The sequence below is a fragment of the Sinocyclocheilus rhinocerous genome, unplaced genomic scaffold, assembly GCF_001515625.1.
Source record: "Sinocyclocheilus rhinocerous isolate Xijiao unplaced genomic scaffold, SAMN03320098_v1.1 scaffold807, whole genome shotgun sequence".
NCBI classification, from domain to species: domain Eukaryota; kingdom Metazoa; phylum Chordata; class Actinopteri; order Cypriniformes; family Cyprinidae; genus Sinocyclocheilus; species Sinocyclocheilus rhinocerous.
This window is the reverse complement of record NW_015650326.1, coordinates 359,328-366,901: the sequence shown is the minus strand read 5'-3', so window position 1 is coordinate 366,901 and position 7,574 is coordinate 359,328. Positions and strand designations below refer to the sequence as shown.

The 7,574-nt window shown below is 38.2% G+C and overlaps 1 long non-coding RNA gene across 2 annotated transcripts; it reads left to right on the top strand.

Moving 5' to 3' along the window:
• The first annotated feature begins 1,716 nt into the window (after positions 1-1,716).
• Positions 1,717-6,123, top strand: LOC107711688 (uncharacterized). Of its 2 annotated transcripts, none has more exons than XR_001636723.1 (3): positions 1,717-1,816; positions 1,971-2,120; positions 6,027-6,123. It is a non-coding gene; the product is annotated as an uncharacterized LOC107711688 (long non-coding RNA). The 2 variants fall into 2 exon arrangements; XR_001636722.1 differs by lacking the exons at positions 1,717-1,816; positions 1,971-2,120 and adding exons at positions 4,872-4,971; positions 5,127-5,276.
• The last annotated feature ends 1,451 nt before the right edge of the window (positions 6,124-7,574 follow it).

Below are 7,574 nucleotides of genomic sequence, written 5' to 3'. Positions count from 1 at the left end.
GATTGAGGTGTTTTGTTGTTGGATGTAATAATGAACATAGCAGTCGTCATTTACTCCCGACATCGGAGCCGCTGAAGACGCAGTGGATTACGTTTGTTTTTGAAGGGAATGCGCCCCCGATCTACATAAATGCGTCTATGTTCGCGCGAATCATTGGTGATCCAGCTTCATCTACAGAAGAAGTGAGTGTAAGGTTTTTTTAACGAATCTTTGCAAATCGCCTTTCCTAATAATGTGCTAATTGGCAAGTTTAACGATGAATGCAGCTAAAGTAAACAGTCTCAGAGAGCTGCTCGGAAGAGAGGGGCGGAGTCAGCAGAGCTCATTAACATTTAAAGGAAAATGCTACAAAAACGGCTTGATCTGAAAAGAGCTGTTTTTGACAGGGTAAAAAAGGTGTTTTTTACACTACCATTGAGAAATTTTAACCAAACTATGTTACAGACTTTTCATTAAGACCCTAAAGAATCATATCAACTTGTGGAAAATGGGCATCCTTTGACCCCTTTAAAATCATAACAAAAAATAGTTTAATAGCTGTGATACTGTTTTTGAAATCAAATCTTTGCATAGCTACGACAGGAAACACTGGCATCTAACAATACACAGTAAATCTTAAAAAATAAATATACATAAACCCAATTAGGAAATAAAACAGTCATTGAATAAGCATGTGTCCTATCCTGTGTCCACATTGATGTCTCATATTTTAGAGCAGTCAATACAATTTGGGAAAGAAATCAAATAAATTTGTGATCATCATGGGTTAGGTCACTGGGACGGGACAGTGCTGTTTGTTGTAACGGAGCAGTAAATCCTTGTTCATGTGCTCATCACTCATTCTGTTTCGAGATGAGGTCAAAAAATTGCCTCCATGGCTAAAAAGATGCTCCACTGGAGGACAATGTGGTGTTGTACTTGATAACAAGCCTCTTAACTCTGGGAAATGCCTTAAGAGACCTCAGGTTGTTATCTGAATCGGACTTTATCACGAGTTGTGCTGTCAGATGATAATTTGGCATTATTTTACAGAAAATATTCATATGAAACCTCCTTTGTATTCATTAAAATTTTCATAAGTGACTGTAATTTTATTACAGATTTTTTTCTCAGTAACCGTGACGGATTACGGTTACATTTATTTTGCATAATGCCATTACATGTAACTAGTTACTCCCCAACACTGGTTACCATTTACATGTACAAATGCTGAAAGGGACAGTTCATCCAAAAATTTAAATACTATCATCCTTATTCACCCTTGTGCCACTCCAAACCTGTATGTATTTTTTTTCTTTACTTCTGCAGAACAAAAAAGAAGGTATTTTTGGAATTTTCAACTATCCCTTTAAATATCAGGTTGTTTTTCACCAATTGATGCAATAATCAGAAAGCCAGTAGTTTTTTGCTCACACCTTTTTAAGCATAAAAGTGAGTGTGTGGCCATTGCATTTAATTCACCCAACAAACTATTCTTCTTTTGTATTTCTTTCCATCAAGACAGTCCATGTCCACAACACAGAAGTGCTGGACACTCTTTTGCATCCATATCCATGTTTATTGTATTTGAATGGAAAACAGTATGGGAACAGTCTTCAAAATTCAAAACAGTCATACAAATTTGGAATGGAGCTATTAATTTAACATAGCACTTGAACACTTTTCAAGGCTAAATGTATTCTCTTACACAGGTCTCTCTCTCTCTCTCTCTCTTTCAGGACGTTCCAGCCCTTCTATCCTTTGCTGCACATCTCTCAGTGTTCTGGTGTTCAGCTCTGGGCTCTCTGGGCCATACAGTTTGTCTGCCGTCAAAACGGTAAGAAAAAAGCCAGAGAGACGTGCTGCTTGAGATACACAGCAAATCCCTGTTATATTTGCTGTTGCTTTTCACAGATCTAAGTAAAAAAAGTAAGTAATGATAATGGTGTAATGTAGTTCGCAGTGTAATTAATCACATTCTGTTGTTGTAGCCCCTCAGTACTGTAATGTGCTTCAGAGTGAAGGAGGAACAGACATACTGAGGGTCCTGAGCTCACATCCAGACACCCACAGTGATGTAAAGAATCTGACCGAAAACATCCTGAAGATCCTGGAGCGAAATGTTCATCCCACAAGCTCAGGTACAAAATGTGCTAACATTATCAGCGTTTCATAAAGCAGGTTAAATAAATTACCACACTGCTACGATCATTTCTTGTTAATGTTGCTCTGTGCTACTTATCAGATTGATAATGAATCGCTTAAAGGTGCTGTATGTCATTTTTTGACTTTACTAAAGCATAAAAATACCATAATATGTTTGCACGTATGTAGGAAACATGCTAGGTTTACATACTTGTTCCCTGAAAAACAAAGCTACACGCAGTTATTCTGCTTTGAAATGTGAGTTCTGTGTCAGAATGTCTGTTTTTTTTGGTCTGTGTGGTTCCGCCCACTGCCAATTTAACCAATAGTTTTTCAACACCCCGGCTTGCCAGTTGGCGAAAAAAATAACGTATTGCAGCCATGGAACTGGGTCAGAGATCGCAGATTCTACCCGACCTAAAAGCCTTGGCATCCATCTAAAAAGCTCAGAGACATAATAAAACGCGGATAAATCAACTCATCAACTTTCAGTTTAAGGCTTGTCGCCATCCATTGTCAGTTGTGCTGGTTCCTGTTGCATGTCCGTAATCTGGCAACCCGCGTGAGTGTTGAGTATGAGAAGAATGGGCAGGAGAAACAACGCTCTCCAGTATTCTGAATTTAGACTGCAGTACCCGTTTCAACCGGGTTACATACTGCACCCTTAATTGATTAATTGTGTAGATACCAGTGACTACAGTGTGCTGTGTATGTTCAAAACGACAAAAGTGTTGGATAATGTGTCACTTTAGCATTTTAATGTATAATCTTCCATACTGGACTGTCAAAATCATGCTAAACCGTGTTGTGTGTGCTGTCAGGGAGAATGTTCTAGTGCTGGACGTGTTCTTTGAGGCTCTGAACTATGAAACCATTGAGCAAAGGAAAGCCTATGAGGTGGCTGGTCTGTTGGGTAAGTAAAAACTATATAGCCTACAGTATGTTATACAGTAAATATTATTGTAATTTAAAGGGGTCATATGATGCGATTTCAAGTTTTCTTTTCTCTTTGGCGTGTTACAAGCTGTTCGTGAATAGATAAGATCCCTAAAGTTGTAAAGACTAAAGTCTCAAACCCAAAGAGATATTCTTTATAAAAGTTAAGACTGGTCCACGCCCTCCTAAAACGCCTCATTTAAACACGCCCCCACATGTCTACGTCACGATGTGGGAAGATTTGCATAACGCCGCCCAAATGTTCACGCAAAGAAAGAAGGCATAACTTTATTGTTGCTGCCACCGCCGCCGCCATGTTGTGAAGACGCTGTGTGTTTCGTTGTTCACGATGAATGCGGCTAAAGTAAACAGTCCCTCAGAGAGCAGCTCGGAAGAGAGGGGCGGGGTCAGCAGAGCTCATTAACATTTAAAGGAAAATGCTACAAAAACGGCTTGATCTGAAAAGAGCTGTTTTTGACAGGGTAAAAAAGGTGTTTTTTACACTACCATTGAGAAATTTTAACCAAACTATGTTACAGACTTTTCATTAAGACCCTAAAGAATCATATCAACTTGTGGAAAATGGGCATCCTTTGACCCCTTTAAAATCATAACAAAAAATAGTTTAATAGCTGTGATACTGTTTTTGAAATCAAATCTTTGCATAGCTACGACAGGAAACACTGGCATCTAACAATACACAGTAAATCTTAAAAAATAAATATACATAAACCCAATTAGGAAATAAAACAGTCATTGAATAAGCATGTGTCCTATCCTGTGTCCACATTGATGTCTCATATTTTAGAGCAGTCAATACAATTTGGGAAAGAAATCAAATAAATTTGTGATCATCATGGGTTAGGTCACTGGGACGGGACAGTGCTGTTTGTTGTAACGGAGCAGTAAATCCTTGTTCATGTGCTCATCACTCATTCTGTTTCGAGATGAGGTCAAAAAATTGCCTCCATGGCTAAAAAGATGCTCCACTGGAGGACAATGTGGTGTTGTACTTGATAACAAGCCTCTTAACTCTGGGAAATGCCTTAAGAGACCTCAGGTTGTTATCTGAATCGGACTTTATCACGAGTTGTGCTGTCAGATGATAATTTGGCATTATTTTACAGAAAATATTCATATGAAACCTCCTTTGTATTCATTAAAATTTTCATAAGTGACTGTAATTTTATTACAGATTTTTTTCTCAGTAACCGTGACGGATTACGGTTACATTTATTTTGCATAATGCCATTACATGTAACTAGTTACTCCCCAACACTGGTTACCATTTACATGTACAAATGCTGAAAGGGACAGTTCATCCAAAAATTTAAATACTATCATCCTTATTCACCCTTGTGCCACTCCAAACCTGTATGTATTTTTTTTCTTTACTTCTGCAGAACAAAAAAGAAGGTATTTTTGGAATTTTCAACTATCCCTTTAAATATCAGGTTGTTTTTCACCAATTGATGCAATAATCAGAAAGCCAGTAGTTTTTTGCTCACACCTTTTTAAGCATAAAAGTGAGTGTGTGGCCATTGCATTTAATTCACCCAACAAACTATTCTTCTTTTGTATTTCTTTCCATCAAGACAGTCCATGTCCACAACACAGAAGTGCTGGACACTCTTTTGCATCCATATCCATGTTTATTGTATTTGAATGGAAAACAGTATGGGAACAGTCTTCAAAATTCAAAACAGTTTGGAATGGATGGAATGGAGCTATTAATTTAACATAGCACTTGAACACTTTTCAAGGCTAAATGTATTCTGTCTCTCTCTTCTCTCTCTCTCTCTCTCTCTTTCAGGACGTTCCAGCCCTTCTATCCTTTGCTGCACATCTCTCAGTGTTCTGGTGTTCAGCTCTGGGCTCTCTGGGCCATACAGTTTGTCTGCCGTCAAAACGGTAAGAAAAAAAGCCAGAGAGACGTGCTGCTTGAGATACACAGCAAATCCCTGTTATATTTGCTGTTGCTTTTCACAGATCTAAGTAAAAAAAGTAAGTAATGATAATGGTGTAATGTAGTTCGCAGTGTAATTAATCACATTCTGTTGTTGTAGCCCCTCAGTACTGTAATGTGCTTCAGAGTGAAGGAGGAACAGACATACTGAGGGTCCTGAGCTCACATCCAGACACCCACAGTGATGTAAAGAATCTGACCGAAAACATCCTGAAGATCCTGGAGCGAAATGTTCATCCCACAAGCTCAGGTACAAAATGTGCTAACATTATCAGCGTTTCATAAAGCAGGTTAAATAAATTACCACACTGCTACGATCATTTCTTGTTAATGTTGCTCTGTGCTACTTATCAGATTGATAATGAATCGCTTAAAGGTGCTGTATGTCATTTTTTGACTTTACTAAAGCATAAAAATACCATAATATGTTTGCACGTATTTAGAAAACATGCTAGGTTTACATACTTGTTCCCTGAAAAACAAAGCTACACGCAGTTAGAAATGTGAGTTCTGTGTCAGAATGTCTGTTTTTTTTGGTCTGTGTGGTTCCGCCCACTGCCAATTTAACCAATAGTATTTCAACACCCTGGGTTGCCTTTTAGTGGAAAACACAACATATTGCAGCCATGGAAGCCAGCAAACTACCTGACCTAAAAAGCCTCGGCATCCATCAATAAAAGCTCTATGAGCAGAGGCATATTAAAACACGGATAAATCAACTCATCAACTTACGGTGTAACGCTCGTCGCCTTCCATCGTCAGTTGCACTCATTTCTGTTGCACGTCCTCAATCTGGCAACCCGTGTGAGGATCGAGCCTGAGGAGGACGGGGAGGGTCAAACAACGCTCTCCAATATTTTGAATTTGGATTGCATTCCCCATTTCAACCGCTTGCTCTCAATATTACATACTGCACCTTTAAGCAATAGCTCTTAAATATCTGTATTTTCAGGATTTCAGAACACTGATTTTCTTCTTGTTTGGTCTATGCTTTTTCTAGTGGAGGATTTTCATTGACGTCACAGAAAAAAATATGGATTCGTAAAGGGATGTGCCATTTCAGGGAGACATTTCAGAACATTTTAGATTCAACAAAAGAGCACAAGCACTTTGCTTGGTCATTAAAACATTTATTTTGCTTAAATTAAGAGAAATAATGTTTTTTTTTTCAGTTTGTTATTAAAGTGTGTAATTTGTGAAAAAGCGATTGTTTTCAGTTACACTTTATTTCGATAGTCCACTTTAGACATTCTATTAACTATAAGTAACTTTGTAACTACATGTCAACTAATTCTCATTAATTTGCAACTAGATGTCTACTAACTCTCAGAGTAGACTGTTAGGGTAGGTTTAGGGTTAGTAGAATAAGTTGACAAAGAAAGTGTTAGAAGATATTAAGCAGAGAGTCTACTAATACTCTACTAACTGCTAGTTGACATGTAGTTGCAAAGTTACTTACTGTTAATAGAATGTCTAAAGTGGACTATCGAAATAAAGTGTTACCTTGTTTTCAAATAGATTCCACAAACACTCTTGTTATTGGTCAGACAAACACATAGTCCTGCCCCAAACTCACCCCATTGATGGAGCCAGTCTTGCTGTGTAGGGTTGGCCAGGATGCTCAAACAGAGCAATTGAAAAGAGTTTCAACTTCTTCAATACTCAAAAAAATCATGTTTCTGGATGAAGAACTACTACTCTGGAAGAGAGATCCACCAATCAGACAAATAGCTGTTACCGTGGAAACAGGAATCATGACAAGACAACTTCAGAGGCTGCATACTTCGAAGGCTGCATTAGAGGACCAAGGCAACAAAAGCTGTCCCATTTCGAAGTTTCCTTCAAATGCGGCCCCTTTTTTAAAAATGCCGGATTACACTTTTAAATGCAAGTATTGGGTTTCAACTTAAGCCTGGAATACACTACACGATTTTTGCCCCGATTTTCCCCACGATTTACAGTCTGGAGAAGTTGAGGCTAGTTGCCGAAAGTCAGAGCCAGTCTGCATATTTGAGTTGACAGATTTCATAGAAAATCGCGTAGTGTATGATATGTTTAATATTTTAACAGAATATGTTTAATATTTTAAGCTGATTTTAGAGCACATGTTGTTTTCATTTGTCACACATCTCCTAGCAACAGTGCACACGTCTCTGCGTGAGTTTGCTGTGATCGGAACAACTTGAAAGTCTGGTAGTGTGTGATCCTCAGTCGTTTAGTGTATGATGACCAGTTTTTCATTTGTGACTGTTCACAAAGTCGGTAAATGTATGATGCCTAGCGTTTTAAAATCTCTTCAGATTTTAAAAGTCATGTAGTGTATTCCAGCCTTAAGTCTAGTTCTAAGAAAAGAAGTATGTCATGCTTCTTAGCGTCCGTTTCCATGGTGACTCCTGAAATTGGCAATGCATTGATGATTTCTTTATGTACTCACTGTGTGCATTGTTAGTCTCTGGGTTACCAAGAGAAGGTTGATTGAACTAACTCTTCCAGTAAGCAAGGTTTGGCTTAATCAACTGAGAGTTCAGCGTATATGTAGCCGTAAGTT